Source organism: Bubalus bubalis, chromosome 7 (genome assembly GCF_019923935.1).
Source record: "Bubalus bubalis isolate 160015118507 breed Murrah chromosome 7, NDDB_SH_1, whole genome shotgun sequence".
NCBI classification, from domain to species: domain Eukaryota; kingdom Metazoa; phylum Chordata; class Mammalia; order Artiodactyla; family Bovidae; genus Bubalus; species Bubalus bubalis.
The window spans coordinates 40,569,469-40,591,020 of NC_059163.1; the positions used below are offsets into that span (position 1 = coordinate 40,569,469).

The 21,552-nt window shown below is 35.8% G+C and overlaps 1 protein-coding gene across 9 annotated transcripts in view; it reads right to left on the reverse strand.

Annotated features, from left to right (window-relative positions):
* ADGRL3 (adhesion G protein-coupled receptor L3) overlaps positions 1-21,552 on the reverse strand; it is a 955,586-nt gene that overhangs the window by 866,832 nt on the left and 67,202 nt on the right. For 2 of the 9 annotated variants that reach the window (XM_044945842.2, XM_044945843.2), the window contains exon 2: positions 17,484-17,557. The exons of the other annotated variants lie outside the window; for them this stretch is intronic. The gene's annotated coding sequence lies outside the window, so the exon portion shown is untranslated. The remainder of the gene's footprint in view (positions 1-17,483; positions 17,558-21,552) is intronic. 9 annotated transcript variants of the gene reach the window in all.

Consider the following 21,552-nt stretch of genomic DNA (forward strand, 5'->3'; position numbering starts at 1 on the left):
CTGCTGAACTACTTTAATCCATGTGCTATTCTAAGATTTACGGGCATAATTCTAACCCATATCGGTCAGTCCTATCTTATCACCCACAAAATATAGAACTTGAGGCTCAAGAAGTTAAATGACTTATTTTTCCCAAAATTGCACATCATTATATGGCAATATCAGAAACTGAAATCAGGTTGCTGGCTCTAGTAAAGTTTGAGTAAATAAAATGTATATGTTATACACCCCACCCATAGGAAGCCAGAAATGATCAAAAAACACTTGCTGAATGTCCAGACTCTTTTGTTGACCATCATGGCTACTCCATTTCTTCTAAGGGATTCCTGCCCACAGTAGTAGATATAATGGTCATCTGAGTTAATTCATCCATTCCAGTCCATTTTAGTTCGCTGATTCCTAGAATGTCAACATTCACTCTTGCCATCTCCTGTTGGACCACTTCCAATTTGCCTTGATTCATGGACCAAACATTCCAGGTTCCTATGCAATATTGCTCTTTATAGCATCAGACATCCTGGAATGTGAAGTCAAGTGGGCCTTAGAAAGCATGACTACCACCAGTCCATTCTAAAGGAGATCAGTCCTGGTTGTTCTTTGGAAGGAATGATGCTGAAGCTGAAACTCCAATACTTTGGCCACCTCATGCAAAGAGTTGACTCATTGGAAAAGACTCTGATGCTGGGAAGGATTGGCGGCAGGATGAGAAGGGGACGACAGAGGATGAGATGGCTAGATGGCATCACCGACTCGATGGACATGAGTTTGAGTGAACTCCAGGAGTTGGTGATGGACAGGGAGGCCTGGCGTGGTGCAGTTCATGGGGTCGCAAAGAGTTTGACACGACTGAGCAACTGAACTGAACTGAACTAAATGTCCAGACATTATTTTTTAATAATAGCTACGTTAAAAAAGAAAAAAAAAAGCTTTTCAACTTATTTAGTCTTTCAGTTTCCAGTTTCTTTCACAAATCATTTGATTCTCACAATAGTATCTACTATGTATAGCATGTGTATTGGTTATATCTGCTATGTATATTACCTATTATTGCAAATTATGTATATACCAGTATCTATTGGGTTGGCCAAAAACTGTATTCGGATTTTTCTACATTGTCTTACAGAAAAATCTGGATGAACTTTTTGTCTAATCCAATATTTTGTATACTATGCCTATTTTAGAGATGAGCGCACTGTCATTTTAAAAAGTTAAGTAATAAGCTTAAGATTTGATGGTTAAAAATTTTTAGAAAAAAAATAAAAAGCAAGCTTTTTCTAAATTTGAGATATCTTCTTACTAACATATCAGCTTGAAAAAAAGAATAGAGAAAACTGTCTAAATAAGAAAAATAGGCATATTAACATAAAATAAAGTTCAGAGCTCAGTTATACATCACCACCTAAGTTGATTAAAAGGAATTATAAATGAACGGCAAGAATTCTAAAATCTATGATATAAAATAATCTTTTAAACACATCTGTGGAAACTCCACTAAAGAATGAACTACTTCATATAGCCCAGAAAGCCAAAAACAAAAAAATAAATACAATCAAAATCTGATCTGTAAAATCATGACTACATGGAATTTACTAAAGCCACATACTGTAGAACTGAGTGCCATTCTTTTAAGTTTGAAAGAGGTAAATACATAACAAACAAAAGACACATTCTCTACACTGAAACCATTATATGTGAACCCAAGAAGTTGTATGGACTGAAATCATAAATGGCTTTAAAATGTCTAAATTTATGGATGACTTGCCTTTAACAGAGTTGGTCAGGAAAGCTCTAAAGTTAAGATAAGGAAAGAACCCTCTGTTGTGGACAGCAACGTTTTGAAGATGTTAAAAATCATATATTCCTTTCTGCCCAGCATCATGACCTTTATTGAAATAGATTGTTTTGCTGAATAAGATGATCAACTTCTTTTCTCAGTCTTTGTCCTCAGGTACCTACTCCTCATTTAGCAGAATAACTCCTATCTTTCTGTTTTGGGCACACACTCTTCTATCATGAACTCTGATGGCAGCTTATTGTCTTTTCCCTAATATCTGTCTTTGGCCTGTGGTACAGTCTCAGACCTTTTGCTTAAAGAAAAAATGTAGAGACACACATGTCTACTTCTTAAATCCTTATTTAGTTTTCTACTTCTATTTTTAAGAGAATAAATAGATTCAACAGAGTGTCCCCTGAGGCCAACAGACATCGCTTTTATTTTAGATACGTAAGTAACTGAATGCCCACCCTGATCTGTCTAGACATGGTTCAAACACAAGGCCCTGCAGGAACCAGGCAGGTTGTTTAAATGAGTCAAGTGGACAGGGCAGAAGCAAAGAAAAGTAGTGAAAACTAAAGTACACTACAGCCCGCATGCTCCTCATCAGGGATCTCATTAAAATCTGTAAAGAGCACCTAGAGACAGTTTTGCAGACTGAGTAGACCCTGTAGGACATTCTGTGATGCCTGGAGAAAAGAGAACTAGAGACCTGGTATTTCCTTTCAGATAACACAGTGACAGGGTAGCAGACCCTTTATCAATATGAACTTGTATATGCACATCCTGAGAAATGAGAAACAAATACCCTTCAGCTGGTACAGATGCTCTTGAAAAAATAGTTATTACTGAAAGGTACTTTTTGTTGTTAGTGAAGAATGTATTTTGTTAGGTATAACACAGCACAGGTACCATTCAAAGTTGATAAAGGCAAAACTCCTACCTTCAGATAAACTTGTAGTGTCACGGAGAATATAGTTATCTGATAATGCAAGGGAGTGAAGTTGCTTAAGTAGTACAGCAGGCAATACTGACAGAAAGGAATAAACACTTAGTTCCAGCAGTATGGAGAGCATGTAGTTTGTGGGACAATACAGACATAGATACAGATGTCCTATCCTCTGAAGGCTAAGGACCAGGGTGAAGATGAATACAATCACACATGTAGCCCTAAACCATATAATGGACCCTTATTTAAAACCTCCTTTGGGTGGCAGTAATGATCTTGTAGTTTATCAATGAATCGAATCAACATGGTGTACACCTTAAAATTACATAATGTTTTATGCAAATTACATCTTAATAAAGCTGAAGGAAAGAAATAAGTCTGAAGGTTAAAATTTTCCTAATTTTAATTCTAGACCAATGTCTTCCAGGAAAGAGCCCAGAAAAAGAAACTGACTTATTCAAAGTCACAAAACCAGTGAGGGGCAAAGCCAGGAACCAATTTCTAAGTGTCCATCTTGTATTCTTCCCTAACCAGCACTCTACCTATGATAACAAAAGAAACATACAGAGAAGACAGATTATGAACCCTAAACACGTTAGTTTTTAAATCATTCATTCTGATAAATACAGTCATTCATTCAACACATTTCCTGAGGAGTTCTAGGCTAGACCCTGGGTGTAAGTTGCTAAACACAAAATAAACAGTCCTGCCCTCATGGAAGGCAGTACCCTGGGGAATTAGATGTCTACAACTTGGGGGCAATGTAGTTGAAAGCTTGTAACATAGTCTTCCCTTCTTGTCTTCCACTAATTGGATACGATTTAAAACTCTTCAATTTCATAATGGAGATAGCAGTCTCTCCTGTGGTTTATATAATAATGCCAACATTTATCATTTTTATATTTGCTCATTAAACTGCTAGAGACTCTTCATGTTGAACGGTAGGGGAAAACCACTCCTGCCAGAACTCTGTCATCGAATATTTCTGACTTCCACACTTTAACTTTTTCTTGCCAAACCTTTCCAAATTATGGAAACTTTCTTCTAATATTGCTACGTATGCACTTTAAAGTTTCTTAATTTCTCTTTATTATGTTGCATGTAGATTCTCTTTTTACTAAAAAGATGAAGGTTATTTTAAGATCTTTTATTGTAGTCAAGATTGCTGAAGACAATAGATTATATGGAAAAAGTCACAGTTTTCACAATTTTTAAAACCACTAAAATATATTACATCAGTTTATCTTAAAATGGCATTCTTTATGCCTAGGAACAGATATGTTTGTAGGAGGAAATACATTTAAAATATATATTAGGTAAATAACAAAGAACCATTTAAGACTTGCATCACAAATTCCATTTGGGGGAACAGACGTTAGTTAACAGCAAAGGTATTCTTTAAAACCTCTAAATGCTTTTATTATATGCAGCTGTGAATTGGTAAAATTGAAATTGTGAGTGTGGCAGCCATTTTCCTCTCAAATGTCTCATGATGGAGGGTGGGGAATGGGTCATAAACAAAAATTTTACCACAGTTTTTATGAAACTACACTTCCATTTTCTAACACCACTTCTCTTTGTCTTTTAACATTGACTAAGAAACAGATGGAAGTAATTCAAAGACACAAAGTATATCACAGTATGTTTGTTGGTAAAGTATGGTAAAGGGTCTTTTCCATACAAGCATATTTTTCAGCAAATACAGGACCTTTGTATAATTCTGCAAAAACAGCTGGATAGACAAGCATATGGGAGCAAAAGTGGCAACTCTGCCACTCATATGGAGGCAAAGGCATGACTCCAGCTTTCTCCATACACAGGACACGGATCTTAGTGCTGCCTTGCCTCTGCTAATTGCAGAAAGACAACATACGGCACAGTTTCCTCCAAATACGATACTTAGGAAAGAGAGGTTTGGGCTAATGACAGTGGTCATACTTAAATATTTATGTTCCTTTCCAAATTAAATAAATTCAACAAAGGAAACTAAAATCTGGCTCTGAGTGCATCAACATGTGTCCTTACTCTGTTAAAAACAACTTCAGCAAACAAAACAATAAGTGAGTTAACATTTATGCCAGAAATTGTACTAAGAATTTACATGCACCATCTACCTCATTCTAGCCCAACTCCACCCCCAGAAGTACTTTTCATCACTAAGCTCAGTCACTCAGTGTCACTCAGTCATGTCCAACTCTCTGTGACCCGATGGACTGCAGCATGCCAGGCCTCCCTGTCCATCACAAACTCCCAGAGTTTACTCAAACTCATATCCATTGAGTTGGTGATGCTATCCAACCATCTCATCCTCTGTCATTCGCTTATCCTCCTGTCTTCAATCTTTCCCAGCATCAGGGTCTTTTCAAATGAGTCAATGCTTCATATCAGGTGGCCAAAGTATTGGAGTTTCAGCTTCAGCATCACTCCTTCCAATGAATATTCAGGACGGATTTCCTTTAGGATGGACTGGTTAGATCTCCTTGCAGTCCAAGAGACTCTCAAGAGTCTTCTCCAACACCACAGTTCAAAAGCATCGGTTCTTCAGCGCTCAGCTTTCTTTATAGTCCAACTCTCACATTCATACATGACTACTGGAAAAAACATAGCTTTGACTAGATGGGCCTTTGTTGGTAAAGTAATGTTTCTGCTTTTTAATATGCTGCCTCGGTTGGTCATAACTTTTCTTCCAAGGAGCAAGTGTCTTTTAATTTCATCTCTGCAGACACCATCTGCAGTGATTTTGGAAACCCCAAAAATAAAGTCTGTCACTGTTTCCACCGTTTCCCCATTTATTTGCCATGAAATCAAGGGACCAGATGCCATGATCTTAATATTCTGAATGTTGAGTTCTAAACCAACTTTTTCACTCTCCTCTTTCACTTTCATCAAGAAGATCTTTACTTCTTTGCTTTCTACCATAAGGATGGTGTCATCTGCATATCTGAGGTTATTGATATTTCTCCCGCAATCTTGATTCCAGTTTGTGCTTCATCCAGCCCAGCATTTCTCATGATGTACTGGTATATAAGTTAAATAAGCGGGGTGACAATGTACAGCCTTGACATACTACTTTCCCTATTTGGAACCAGTCTGCTGTTCCATGTCCAGTTCTAACTTTTGTTTCCTGATTTGCATACAGATTTCTCAAGAGGCAGGTCAGGTGGCCTGATAATTCTCAGCTACTGAAGAATTTTTCAGAGTTTGTTGTGGTCCATACAGTCAAAGGCTTTGGTGTTGTCAATAAAGCAGAAGTATACATTTTTATGGAACTCTCTTGCTTTTTCGATGATCCAAGGGATGTTGGCAGTTTGATCTCTGGCTCCTCTACCTTTTCTAAAATCAGCTTGAACATCTGGAAGTTCATGGTTCATGTACTGCTGAAGCCTGGCTTGGAGAATTTAGAGCATTACTTTACTAGCATGTCAAATGAGTGCAATTGTGCAGTAGTTTGAGCATTCTTTGCCATTGCCTTTCTTTGGGATTGGAATGAAAACTGACCTTTCCATTCCTGTGGCCACTGCTGAGTTTTCCAAATTTGCTGGCATATCGAGTGTAGCACTTTCACAGCATCATCTTTTAGTTTGAAATAGCTCAACTGGAATTTCATCACCTCCACTAGCTTTGTTCATAGTGATGCTTCCTAAGGCCCACTTGATTTCGCATTCCAGGATATCTGGCTCTAGGTGAGTGATCAATCCATCATGATCATCTGGGTCATGAAGACCTTTTTTGTACAGTTCTTCTGTGTATTACTGCCACCTCTTCTTAATAGTCTGCTTCTGTTAGGTCCATACTATTTCAGTCCTTTATTGAGCCCATCTTTTCATGAAATGTTCCTTTGGTATCTCTAATTTTCTTGAAGAGATCTCTAGTCTCCCATTCTGTTGTTTTCCTCTATTTCTTTGTACTTACCATTGAGGAAGGCTTTCTTATCTCTCCTTGCTATTCTTTGGAACTCTGCATTCAAATGGGTATATCTTTCCTTTTCTCCTTTGCCTTTCACTTCTCTTCTATTCACAGCTATTTGTAAGGCCACAATCAACCACCATTGTGCCTTTTTGCATTTCTTTTCCTAGGTGTTGGTCTTGATCCCTGCCTCCTGTACAGTGTCAGGAACCTCCAACCATAGTTCTTCAGGCACTCAGTCTATCAAGTCTAATCCCTTGAATCTATTTGTCACTCCACTGTATAATCATAGGGGATTTGATTTAGGTCATACCTAAATGCTTTAGTGGTTTCCATACTTTCTTCCATTTAAGTCTGACTTTGGCAATAAGGAGTTCATGGTCTGTGCCATAGTCAGCTCCCAGTCTTGCTTTTGCTAACTGTATAGAGCTTCTCCATCTTTGGATGCAGAGAATATAATCAGTTGGATTTCAGTATTGAGCATCTGGTGATGTCCATGTATAGAGTCTTTTCTTGTGCTGTTGGAAGAGGATGTTTGCTATGACCAGTGTGTTCTCTTGGCAAAACTCTATCATCCTTTGCCTTGCTTCATTCTGTACTCCAAGGCCAGATTTGCCTGTTACTCCAGGAATTTCTTGACTTACTACTTTTGCATTCCAGTCCCCTATAATGTAAAGGACATCTTTTTTGGGTGTTAGTTCTAGAAGGTCTTGTAGGACTTCATAGAACCATTTAACTTCAGCTTCTTCAGCATTACTGGTCGGGGCATAGACTTGGGTTACTGTGATATTGAATGGTTTGCCTCGGAAACAAACAGAGATCATTCTGTCGTTTTTGAGATTGCATCCAAGTACTGCATTTTGGACTGTTTTGTTTAGTATGATGGATACTCCATTTCTTCTAAGGGATTCCTGCCCACAGTAGTAGATATAATGGTCATCTGAGTTAAATTCACCCATTCCAGTTTATTTTAGTTTACTGATTCCTAAAACATTGATGTTCACTCTTGCCACCTCCTGTTTGACCACCTCCACTTTGCCTTCATTCATGAACCTAACATTCCATGTTCCTATGCAATACTGCTCTTTACAGAATTGGACTTTAATTCTGCCAAGAGTCACATCCACAACTGGATATTGTTTTCCCTTTGGCTCCATCTCTTCATTCTTTCTGGAGTTATTTCTCCACTTACCTCCAGTAGCATATTGGGCACCTACCAACCTGGGGAGTTCATCTTTCAGTGTCCTAACTTTTTGCCTTTTCATACTGTTCATGGGGTTCTCAAGTCAAGAATACTGAAGTGGTTTGCCATTCCCCTCTCCATTCCAGCCCCACGTCCCGCCAAAAGTAGTTTTTCTCATTATCTCCTGTATATTGCTGAGGATATTGAGACTTGAGACAGTAACTTACTCAAACAGCTAGCATGTATGGGAAGGAAGCAGATCTAGACAGTAGACAATAGAATCCAAAATATATTATTGGATTGACCATAAAATTTGGTTGGGTTTTTCCATAAGATGTTATGGAACTTCTTTGTCAACCCAAAAGATCACTCCAGAATACCACATAATAGTTTAGAGCAAAGTTTATTTATTTTCAACTTACTGTCTATGAAGAATATACTTTATAGATATACAGCAGTCTGAATGCTCTTCAGTGGGCATTTGATTACACAAAATTTCCCTAATTTACTTTAAATGAAGAGTCCTATCTTAATAATATCAAAATAAATTCAATATGACTGACAGTTAAAGTTATTCAAAATCTACTTTTCATTCTAAGTATTAATTAGGATTATAGCTGTATCCATGTTGGTTTTAGTTACCATCTCAGGCCAGACTTAAAAGTCTGTAGTATTCTCACTAGCAGTGTATCCCAAACTGTTTGGAAAAATGTTAGAACAGGTTTTTTTGTTTTTTTATTTCATGAAAATCATGACTGCATTGTTTTCTAATTTTAAAAAGCTGTTTAAAAAGTAAAATCTATCCAAAGCCCTCATTACACAGAATGCAAGGCTTACACAGATATTTGATTTATACACATGAATGCAACATTAATCTTACCAATGAATTACTTTAATTTCATTTGAAAAATGTAAGTTATTACCCTACCTCCCCCTTTTTTTAGATTCACTCTCTTTGCTTATTTTTAAATCATGACTTCTGAACATACTTCTGCTTCCAGGCAAATTTTTTTCATTAACATTTTAAGTTTGTCACAGAAATCAAAAAAATGAACACAAAAATTTTAAACTATATCATTTTTGAAACTCTAGAAGCTCTATTTTAGCATAAGCACTAATTTATATGAGAAAGTTAAATGTTTTAGTGTCCTATGAGACACCGTTACTTAGAGAAATCAGATGTTCCAAATAATTCCCACATATTCAAACTACCTGGACTTGACTGAATTCGTTCTTGTATTTGAAGATCTCACAAATATCAAGCACTTAAAAAACAATGTATTTTCACGTCTAATGGTAAATTTAATATGCACTGAAAAGTCCTTTTTTAAATGGACACATCATTTTCTTCCCTATGGCTTTGCATTAAACGTCACACAAATGAACAGCAACAATTCAGAATTAGATGGATCTATATCACCCATTCATTCTCTACTGAGAATGAACATCTATGAAAGGGAAACCCTTCTACCATTTAGCTCAAACAGAGGCAAGAGAAGTTCATGACATCTGAAAATCTACCTCTTCCAATGATAAGTGATGTTTTCCTCTGACCCAGTTCTGAGAAAGGTCACTTGCACATTAATTCTGGGCTGGCCTTGATTGCTGCTTCTGAATAATCTGAAGCTCAAAAGCAGTGAATACTCGCCCATAAATTAGTTAGCTATGGGATGCAGTGCAGCTGCCTTCAGCAAAGAGTTCAGAAAAGAGTAGGCTTCTCTGTTTCTGTATCCATTTCTGATTTTAGTAATTTACTTTCTTTTCTTAAATGCCACAAAATCAATCTTAGAAAGACCTACTTCACAATGATGTGTGCATGAAGTGCTATGGACATACGATAGATTGTATTTCACAAACTTTTCCCATTTATTTAAATATCTGAAATACTAATAAAACCTAAACAATACTTACTCTGAGAAACCAAAAGCCCTAGGATAATTATATTTCTTAATGCCGTAGTATGACCTCATTTGAGAGATCTGTCATACTGGGTAACATTCAATTCTGTCAAATCTTTGTCTAAGATCAAGGACTTGGACAATCAATATAATACCACAGTGAAGAGCAAAGATTTACAACATATATAAATTTCAGTTTCATTTTACATTCTTGTCTCCTAAAGGCATTTGAGTTTATATAGTCCTGACTTGGATACTAAACACCTGGATTTGAATTATTGTTCTATTACTTCTTAGCTGTATTTCTTGAGCATTAATTTTATAGGAAAAGAACACTGATACCCATCTTTATCACTTTCCAAGAAAAGGGTTCATATTCGTCTCATATAAGAGATGCTCAATAACCACTACTGCTTTTCTGTTATTTTCTTTAACTACCAGGTTTTGACAGTCTATTACGAGATGGAGTTTTCTAGGAATGCATATGCCATACAAATATTATCATCTCCCATACACATGATATGAAAAGAATTTGTCACCTACCATTATCAAGTCTTCCAAAATTAAGTTTCAACATAACTGTAGCCAATGAAGGAAGTGATCAGAAAAGTCATTCAAATAATATCAGATATTCATGGCATTGCAAGAGCTCGATTCCATATTTAAGGAAATGCTTCCTTTCTTACTGTATTAGCTGCTATAAATGGCAGGTGTTTAGGACATTCTGATTTTCTTGGCCATTCTTACATTTCATCTGCCTATTGGCAGCAATAATAAAAACACGCTTCGGGTAACATTAATTTCCTGACAACCTCTCCAAATGCCTTTGTATTTCAAGCTTCTTTCCTCTGATGCAGTGTTATCTCACAAGCAAATCTAAACTACTATGACTGCCACTCTCCTACGTTGCTTAGGACCTTCACAATTAGACAAGGATATGTTTCCAGGAATGTCTAATGTCAGATAAACAATATTTTTCTTACTAAGAATATTAACTGAAAAGTGATACAAATAATGTGATTCCCATATGGGAAATATTGGTGCTAGTCACAGTAAAATTTTCTCAAATTCTCAGCCTTTATGGAATTTAATCAGTCATACAACATCCTGTTAGAATTTTAACCCTAAAGGTTTTCTTTTATAAAGACATGGAAGTAAACCTGCACTCAGGAAGAGGCCCTGCATTCAGGAGCCTATAATTTTAAATTTAGTCTTATAGGGTATACCTAACATTTCTGGGCCTCTAACATTTATTCTTTACATATTCTGACCCTTAAATATGATGGTTTTTGCAAGCTGCACATGTCTAAATTATTTGTACTGTGGTAATTCTAAGTAAATTGGGATCTGAAGACAAACTGGCTTATATATTTCTTTTTTTGATGTGGGCCATTTTTAATCTTTATTGAATTTGTTGTAATATTGCTTCTGCTTTATATTTTGGTTATATATGGCCAAAGGGCATTTGGGACCTTACCTCCTCCACCAGGGATTGAACCTACACCCCCTGCATTAGAAGACAAAGTCTTAACCCCTGGACCACCAAGGAAGTCCTCACATAAATAATTTTTAAACCATTATAGTTTCTTATAAACAGCAACCAATCTCTTTGACATGATGTTTTAAAAAGAAGACTCGGTTGAGGGAACCGGGTTTTCTTGGCAACAATTTGCTATGTAATTTTAGGCATGCCACTTAATTTCTCCTGGTCTCAGTTTCTCCATTTGTAAAACAAGGGAGCAGAACTAAAGGATTTGGAAAGGTTCGTGCCAGCACTCAGATCGATGATCTCATTTAAATCTTTTACTTAGATGAATTAAATGGCAAGTTAATAAATCATCTATTAGATTGAATGTAATGGTCTGAGTAAGGTTTTGCTGCAGAATGGCAAGGACTTGCATTTTGGTTTAATATTTTAAATACTGGCTCTTGCCAAATTTAGAGCAAGTCAAATTTGACAGCTTGTTCTGCAAATGACATTATTACTTGAATAGAGCATTAGGCCATATTTGGAAAGTACTTCAACTAGCAAAGCAAAATAGAATTTATTATAGCTTTATTTAATGCCATGCTTCAGAAAAATCACAAATCAGTTTCATTAAATTTAAACAAAGATACATTTAAAACTTGGCAAAGGTGACTATGCTAATGAAGAATGATTACTTCTCTACCTATCAGGTACCACCAGAGTGTACATTACCACGATAAGATTTAATCTATTTAAACTTGAAACAAATGGGCTCTGTACAGAGTTCAAATGCACAATAGTTAAATTTCTCAAAATCAGATCTATTGTTCTCAAATTCTCTTCTAGAAATCCTTTCTAAAAAGAGCACACACAGAAGAGAACAGGGAGGAGAATGTAAAATGCACTAACAAAGCTTATGTGCTATTAAAAAGGGAGAAAAAGAATATGTGAATTTTTATTCCACCTTGATCTTCTAATTAAAATAAGTCCTACAGCAGACACTGCACCTGCCAGCCAAAAGTTTATAATGAACAGAGAGACTTACTGCAGAGTCTCTTATCCATGTAGCTCCCTCGGGCCCAAAATATTGATCCCTTTCATTGAATAAATACTAAAGTAACAACAAGAATCCATTATGTCTGACCTAACAAGAATTTTTAATTGAACAAGTTACCATCTGAATGACCAAGAAACAGTGGATATACTATCACCTGCATTTCACTTCTTAAAGCCCTAAGTATAAAGGGCAAATAATGAATGAGTTGACAAAATTATTCATTTTCCCAAGAGTGCTCTCCAAATAAATGTCCTTTGTTTTAAAGAATTAAGATAGTTTTTGCTACCTGAGAAACTCGGTCACACTTTCTATAGTATTGTAGCAGTGTTTCTCAAGAAATTATCTTGCCAATTAATAAATGATGTACTACAGGTCTAACATTTAATTTTACATAATGTTTTTTCCCAAATATGGGTCATATTTTAATACATCACACACAACTAGAAAAAAAGAAAAGGAAGGCCATTTCTTTTTCTTTAGAGGAGGCTGTTAGTACTAAGTACTAAAAAGGTATGCTAGCAACTTGATGTTAAATATTTCACAGGGCATTTCCACAGGAAATTATGATATACAAATATCTTCCTTAAACCATAGAATTTACCTCCCTCAAAACAGCTTAGTCCAATAAATTCTTATATACTTTATTAGACCCTAGACTAAAACATACCTGATAGTAGGAAGATATAAACTGGGTTAATCAGCAAGTAAAAACAGATAGCTAATCTTGGGATGAAGTTCTTTACCCTGCATCTACAAAGAGGGAAAAACTGAATTCAGGAGAGAATACCTGCAATGATTTAAAATCGGAATATTAGGGCTGTGACTTTTACACTAAGAAGTTAACACCACTCAAAATATGAATAACTTTCAAAAGAACTGAAGCAATATTAACTTCTCCATTAACTACTTATATTTTTTCCATTTGGATCAGTTAATACATTGGATTCATAACAAAAGCAAACTAAATGTTATAGACTAAAAAGTGAAGCCCATGTTTTAGGAAATCAATCAAACATTTACATGGGCTCATTTAAAAATGGCATGTTGGCCACTAATTATACATATTCATAATTTAAATAATCAGTTATCAATATTTTCTTGCCAAGATTTTGGACCAAGAGCATGCTCATATACTTCCACAAAATTTACTTAATAGTCTGTATTTTCAAAAGCATTTCAATCAATACCTCCCCAAAAATACCAGTACACTATTTATCATATAATTACAATACTTGAATCAAAGTAGCAAAATAAAAAGTGAAGACAACTAAAATATTCTACACCCTATCCAAATTTGAGGTGGACAACGCTTTACTGAAAGAGATCGAGAGACGTAGTCCATGTTCAGCCTGCCTTTTAATTGAGTAGCTCTCAGTTTCTGTGAGCAAGTACATAAGAGAGGGACAGAGAAAAGAAAACACCTTTTCCTACTTTTTTTTTTTTTTTTTAAATTGAACCATGGTATTAGTAGACGGACAGTATTTTTCTTTTTTACCAAGCTGATATCAACTCACTTTAAATATTCTTTCTAGTCTGTACTGGAATGCTGAAGGGTAAAGAAGGATAAGAAAACTGACCCTCTACGTGCAAATGAATAAAATCCTGCCTGCCTCAACTTCTCAGGCCTACTGTACAGCAGAAATGAGGAAGAAGTCTACAGATTGGCCAGTCTCTGAGATCAATGATAATCAGTGGTGATATAAGAACTCACTATATAACTCATATTTGAACCATATAAATCTTTCTGAGGGAAAGGGACAGAGATTTTTATTCATGCTAAGTTGCAGCTGGGACCCTCTCTGAAAAAAAATGAAATCCTGATTGATGTCTCTTAAATATCACATGCCAGTAATTTATTGTATAGGGTGTTTGCTTTTAGAAAAGGTTATGAAAAATATATTCCAACAGAGTTGAAACCTTAATTTTTCAACAAGAACTGCAATTGCTTTCATTTATGTAACTTGTTTGAGTTTGTTTCAATCTTTTAAATGTATTTAAAAACATGGCATTCAACATATCAAAATTGCTACTGAGCTCAGAATTATAATACTTAGACAAAATACAATACATCAAAATGAAGAATATTTACAAAAATACTATTCAAAACTAAACTGAATTCATTTATTAGCAATAGTCCAGGACATTTTCATCACTGAACATACAATTCTGAACACTAACTCTCCACTGCTCTACAACAGTAATGTTTCTATGACTTTATTATTAAAAACAAAGGCACTGACACTAGCCTATGGCTTACTTTAATTAGTGGACAACAATGTGAAAGTGAAAGTGTCAATCATATCTGACTCTTTGTGACCCCATGGACTGCAGCACACAAGACTCTTCTGTCCAAGGAAATCTCCGGGCAAGAATGCTAGAGTGGGTAGCCATTCCTGTCTCAAGGGAATTTTCCCAACCCAGGGATTGAACCTAGGTCTCCCATATTGCATGCAGATTCTTTATCATCTGAGCCAATCAGGGAAGCCCCAATTCGGATCCATAGAATTTTTGTCAAGCATAGAATATTTTTGGAATGATTAGATTATTCTTATATATAAAACTATTTCATCCTATAAGAATGAGTGACTATAGTAGAAAAACTACTTCCTGAGAATCTTTATCGCTATATTTTTAGAACAGTCTGTAAATTGTATGTAAGAAAAATCACAGTATAAAATCCACTGTAGAACATTCCCTGCCCACAAATGCTTGTCCTAGTTCACACGAGCCTATGTGTTTGGACACTCAGTGGTGTCCGACTCTTTTCGACCCTATGGACTGTAACCCGTTAGGTTCCTCCACCAATGGGATTTTCCAGTCATGAATGCTTGTCCAAATATGTCCAAAAACATCCAGTAAAGATTTAGTGAATCAAAGCAATATATAACAAATCTCCTTTCCTACAAAAGTATGTTAAAACTGAATGGCATCTTCTTAAGAGTCTAGAATCCCTACTCTCTAAAAGTCACCCCAAATAAGAGTCAGCTCTTTATTCTGCCTTATGAATATGTATGAGTACAATTTAATCTTTCTAAAGTATCCCTAAATGCACTTTTTAAAGGTAATATTGTAGTGAAGCACAGGAAAAGCCTAGAAAACAGAGCTCTTTCTAAAGTAGTCCTGAGTCAGAAAAAACGTGAAGAATCGAGTCCAAGCCCTTTAGGATATAGTTGTGCCAGGCGACTAGCAGAGGCATGAAGGAGGAAGATCAGACAAACTTTCTGAAAATGGATTCATTACAAAATAAAAACTTAACCTGAAATGCTACAAATTACTTTTGGATTTGTTATCAAATTGTAACTGCCCAAAAAAGAATTCTAGAAACACATAAAGACTAAAAGATGTAAAATTAAAAAGGTAATATGATAAAATTCCTTATTAATTTTATACCACTATAGATAATATCCCAAATATCTATGTGCATCAATGTGCTTTTGCAAGAACTAAGGAAAAGATAAAATACAAAATGCAAATTAAAAAGATCATTATTTTAAGTTAATCTCTTTCAACTTTGAAGTTGCACTGAAGGTCAAAAATCTTGGGTTGTAGTTAATTTTTCACATTATCTTACTATGTGTGCCAGTACCTCCCACTTACTGGAACTGACTGACCCCCACAGTATGCTATATTGCTTTAATTCAAAAGCCAGTTTGAATTAAACTTCTCATCATGTTTAAGGCTAGTAAAATTCAAAACTTGTCCATTTTAGCCGATTATCTCACTTTTCCCGCCCCGAGTAAAAACTCCTGATTTATACTTTTTATCTTATATTACTTACAACTCTTACAGAGATTAGAACTTGTTTACAGCATAACATATACCCACTACATTCCTCTGTCACTGTTCAAAGTCACCTTATTAACTACTCTCCTCCTTTTATTCAGCCCAGGAAGATAGGAAATAATTGCTGCTGTCATGAGTTAGAGCAAAACCTAAAAGATACAGCCTGCTGCTGCTGCTGCTAAGTCGCTTCAGTCGTGTCCGACTCTGTGCGACCCTAGAGACAGCAGCCCACCAGGCTCCCCCGTCCCTGGGATTCTCCAGGCAAGAGCACTGGAGTGGGTTGCCATTTCCTTCTCCAATGCATTAAAGTGAAAAGGGAAAGTGAAGTCGCTCTGTCGTGCACAACTCTTAGCGACCCCATGGACTGCAGCCCACCAGGCTCCTCCATCCATGGGATTTTCCAGGCAAGAGTACTGGAGTGGGTTGCCATACACATATGCGGCAACCCTGGCCATGAGCCAGGGAAAAGTCAATCAATCAAAATCACCTTGGACATAATCTTTTTAATTGTGAACATGAATATCATCAGCAGATGATGAATCTTTATCTACTAAAACCCAGTATCAACAGCAATGTCAGGAATATTTTTTTAGCAAGTTTGTTCTTTGGTAGATTCTATTTTTTCAAAAATATAAAAATATTAATCAGGTTGATACAGTTAATAAAACTTAGCTCAAACCGACTCGATGGACATGAGTTTGAGTGATCTCCAGGAGTTGGTGATGGACAGGGAGGCCTGGCGTACTGCAACTCATGGGGTCGCAAAGAGTCAGATACAACCGAGCAACTAAACTGAACTGATTCTGTATATAAAGATCACTCAAATGAGTATATTTTGAAGAGTTTTTCAGTTTTCTTCCTACCTTACCTAGGCTAGGATGGATGGTTGTGGAATCCCATTAATACTTCCCTGCCTTTTACTAGTTTGATGGACAATATAACTTCATAGATGACTAGGTGTAGCTACGACACATAAATGCCTTTTATTGACACACATGGTCACTGGGACCTATGACTTTTGCATTGGTACCTACACAAAAGGCTTCATTTATTTAAAGAAACATTTTTCCCCAGATATAATGTATACTTTCAACACAAAGTATTTTTTCCTCTCCCATTCTGGGAAACAAAAAAGATATAAACAGCAAAGTTTCAGTATTGTCCATATTAGTCATAAGCCAATTATACTATTCCAATAATTCTACATTTCATTAAGAAAAAGTATGTCAGACCAGGTTTCCAATGTCTTCCAACCATATTATCTATCATTATGGATTTATAATTTGACATAAAGAAAGCAAATCTTTGTATAATACACACTGGTTCTGCTTTTGTTGAATACACACATCAGTGATTTTTAGAAAGGAAGAAAGGAGGGAGAATCTGAATTTTGATGTGATTTACAAAGACAGACCATCCTTCATACTCTTAGTATATGTCTCAAACATATTTTATAATGTCTTACCAACTTTATAATCACTCTGAGCAAAATCTGAATCCAGATAACATGGTCCTCAGCTATGTTGCTCATCTGGAGTTCTGTGTAGAGAAGGTAGTTTAAAGAAAAGGTTAATTAACACAGCTGTGGTCTACCTGGAACATTTTCTAGGCTAAGACAACTGCAATTCACTTCCCCTAGAAATCAGTTGACTGGAATTCTTGGCTTTCTCCCAGGCAGTTTCTTAAAAAGGTTACCAGCTTAATTGAATGAAATCAGTGTCTGCAACCATCAACAATTATCTCTAGAGCAATACTTGTTATTAGACTGAATAAAATCAAAGTTAGAAACCAACCACAATTACTTATGGAACAATAATTCCCAATATTGGCCGGTTTGATTGCATCTGTTACTGCTATGGAAACTTCCTGAAATCTACTTGCTTCTTCTTTCATGCAGACACTACATGGATAATAAAAGATACCAACAAGTCTATAACTTCCATTTATTTCAAGGAAAGTCAAAATTATCTTGAAGCAAATAAGTAAAAGTCCACCCTAAATGGACAAATACAGTCTATTTTATCCACAATTACAATGCTCTCTCCGTTACATCTGCTGTTGGCCAGTGACCTGGGTCGATTCCTGGGTCGGGAAGATCCCCTCCAGGAGGGCATGGCAACCCACTCTCGTATTCTTGCCAGGAGAATACCCATGGACAGAGGTAGGCTGCAGTCCATGGGTCATGAAGAGTCGGACATGACTGAGCAACTTCACTTTTACTTTTCACTTTCATGCATTGGAGAAGGAAATGGCAACCCACTCTAGTGTTCTTGCCTGGAGAATCCCAGGGATCATGGAGGCTGGTGGGCTGCCGTCTATGGGGTGGCACAGAGTCGGACACGACTGAAGCGACTTAGCAGCAGCACTATTTCAGTACTTGCAGGCCCTGGAAACTTTTTTGATTCATTTGAGAAACTAGTATCCACAGTACCCATGTAATGTAGTCATAATCACATTGCACTGAATGCCTCATTAGATGACTAGCAGCACGTCACACATCATTTAAGGCTTTTTCTGGCACTTCAGAGTAGACAGATATTCCATCCAAATATGAAACGTTTTAGCAGTATTTTTTCTTCCTGCAAAATGAAAAGCTAGAACTATACATAAAAATTCAAAGAAACCAGATTTTCCAGGTTCCGTAAGGTACTATATATAAAGACAAGTGTTTTAAAATTAATATTTAATTACAGATAAGTTTAAAAAGATTAAACCCCAACCACAAGGTTCCTCCTCTTAAGAATTTCCTAACTTTTCAAAATATCAAAGTGAATTAATAAACTATTTTAAATCCCCTCTCTCTGAGAAAATTAGGGATATCTTTACTACAAAGTTCAATTCCTATAAATAATATATTGCATACTGTTGATTTCATTCCAATTATTTTCATTTAATAATGCTAACAAAATGGTACATACTTTACTTGGAAAATAACACAGCAGAAAGCAGACTATGAATTGTTTCTGCAATGATTTTACATTTACCTAACTTTTCAGTTTGGTGTTGTTGCTCAGTGGCTAAGTCATGTCTTAAGTCAACTCTTTCGCAATCCCATGGACTGTAGCCTGCCAGGCTCCTTTGTCAATGGGATTTCCCAGACAAGAATACTGGAGTGGGTACACATTCCCTTCTCCAGGAAACTGTCCAGACCCAGGAATAGAGTCTCCTGCATTGGCAGGGGGATTCTTTACCACTGAGCCATCCAGGAATTAATAATTTACCCAATGACTCTTTATATCAAGATTGCACTGAACAATTTTCAGAAACTTTAAATGTGGAATCCCCGCTTTTACATTTCAAACTCATCTAAATATGCACAGTTCCTAATACATCTGTGCACTATTTTTTAAATCTTCCCTAGCATTACCATTTGACAGCTGATATGCTGATCATTTTTCCAGAAATATTTTAAAAGATACACTCCTTTATGGTTGAGTCATAGAAGTTTTTAAGAGTGGTAGTGCATCACAGGACAAAAATAATGAACTGGTTCCTTATTATTCAAAATAAAACAGACAAGAAGTCTAGTTCTTGATGTATAGGTGGCATTGTATAAAGTAGGGCAAAATTAGAGGAGACAGAAGTCCTTCACTTTTATTTTTTTTTCTCCTTTCTATAACAAGATAAATGCTTGTAAAATTATTATAAAATACATATGATCAGGAAGAAACTAGTGTTCCAAATTCAAAATATAATGAAAAGAAACCAAGGCAGACTTTTATTTATTTTTTTTTTTTAATTCAGGGTGGTTGGCCAGGCAAGAAGCAGCCCAGGTTAGTTAAAGATCTAACAGTGGTGATCACTAATATGCTCTTTAGTGAATGTGAAAGAAAGCATTAGCTGAGTTTTTTCAGAAGAGTGAAGCCCAGAAATAACACAATTCTGAGGTTAATATTTCTTCCTGGCAAAAATGAAACAGGTATAAAATAGAATTACCACTTACAGAGGTTCCTAGGAAAGTCATACCAAACTAACTTCATTTTCTAATTTTGAGAGTTAATATTATCAGGTAGAATTCAGATATGCATATATTTAATTTCATAAAGTCTTCCATTTAAAAAATAAAACACATAATACAAAAAAATGAAAAATAGATCATAATTATGTAGAGATGGGTGAATGCACCACATAGATGGCTATGAATTACCACAGATTGTGGAACTGCTTAAAATTGCAAATAATAAATTTCATAGCTATTATAAAGATGATTCTCATGAATAAGGCTGGATTATTATACTTTAACATGGAATAACATTAAAAGTCAATCCTCTAACCACAGCTAAGTCCTTCCCCGATCTTTATTTTACTTCTTCGACCTCTCCTTTCCTAACATCTCTATCTCCATAGAAGTCTAAGACCAAGCCCCACTTAACTCAGCTGTTTGAAAGAACAATTCTCTCTTAGCTTTAGAACCTCACATAGGTTATTTCCTTCTGTTTCAGAAACTATTGTCCTCACTTATCACACGGCAAATCCTCAATATAGACATTACTTCTTTTCAAAGGAGATATTCTTCCTTGACATTCCTGGCTGGTTTCAATGTCCTTGTAAATACTAAACTGAAACACTGCATTACAGTTGTATCATAGTTTTTACAGTGATTCTTTAATCATATGTTTCTTTTATCCAGCAGTGTGCTTATAAGTCAACTCTTGAAAAAAATAAGGATCTCTGATTTGATGTGTTTATCAATTTCTATGGCAAAACATTCTCTCCCTGCCACCACTGCACATACATACACACTCCATGGCCAATCTCAAAATACCAATCTTTCCAATCCTTTGAAACACCTTGGTAAATCACTATTGTTCTCTTTATAGAGATGAAAAAACCAGATCTGGTTTCATACAATTACAAAGATCTTAAACCAGGCTCTTAGTTTAACATAGAGCTAAATTTGTATGTGTTGAGGTGTGTTGTGTGCCAGACTTTTTGCTAAGTACTTTTCACTTACTTAATTCTCACAACTACCATGAAATACTATTTATGTATGAAAAAAGAGACATGATGATATTAAATAAGTTTTCCAAAATTGGAAAGGTAGTAAGTATCAAAATTAAGAGCCAAAATCACATTGTTTACATCAAAGCCTGTGATCTTACCATTAACTCCACTTCTGCCATCAAGTACTAGACTGTCTCTAAGCCTCATTATTTATTAACAAGTAGATCAAGAAATGCCCAGGGAAAATAATAGACAGAAAAGCACATTTTGTTTCCTTCTATAAACAGTTTTTAGCTAAATGCTTTGGTAGAAGATATAAAATTTGAGGCTCTATCTAGTCTATCTCTTGTCCAAAAAGTATAAAACAACCAAACCATTATCAGTTTTCCAATATTCTTCATAAGCTTCACAAATTTACAGGTTTAATATGCAATGAAATCATCTTCAAATATCTAAATCATTCTGATCTCTTTCAACTCTGACCTTGTGTGGTATTAATATCTATGGGCAGGGAGGCCTGGCGTGCTGCGGTTCATGGGGTCACAAAGAGTAGGACACAACTGAGCGACTGATCTGATCTGATGCTCATC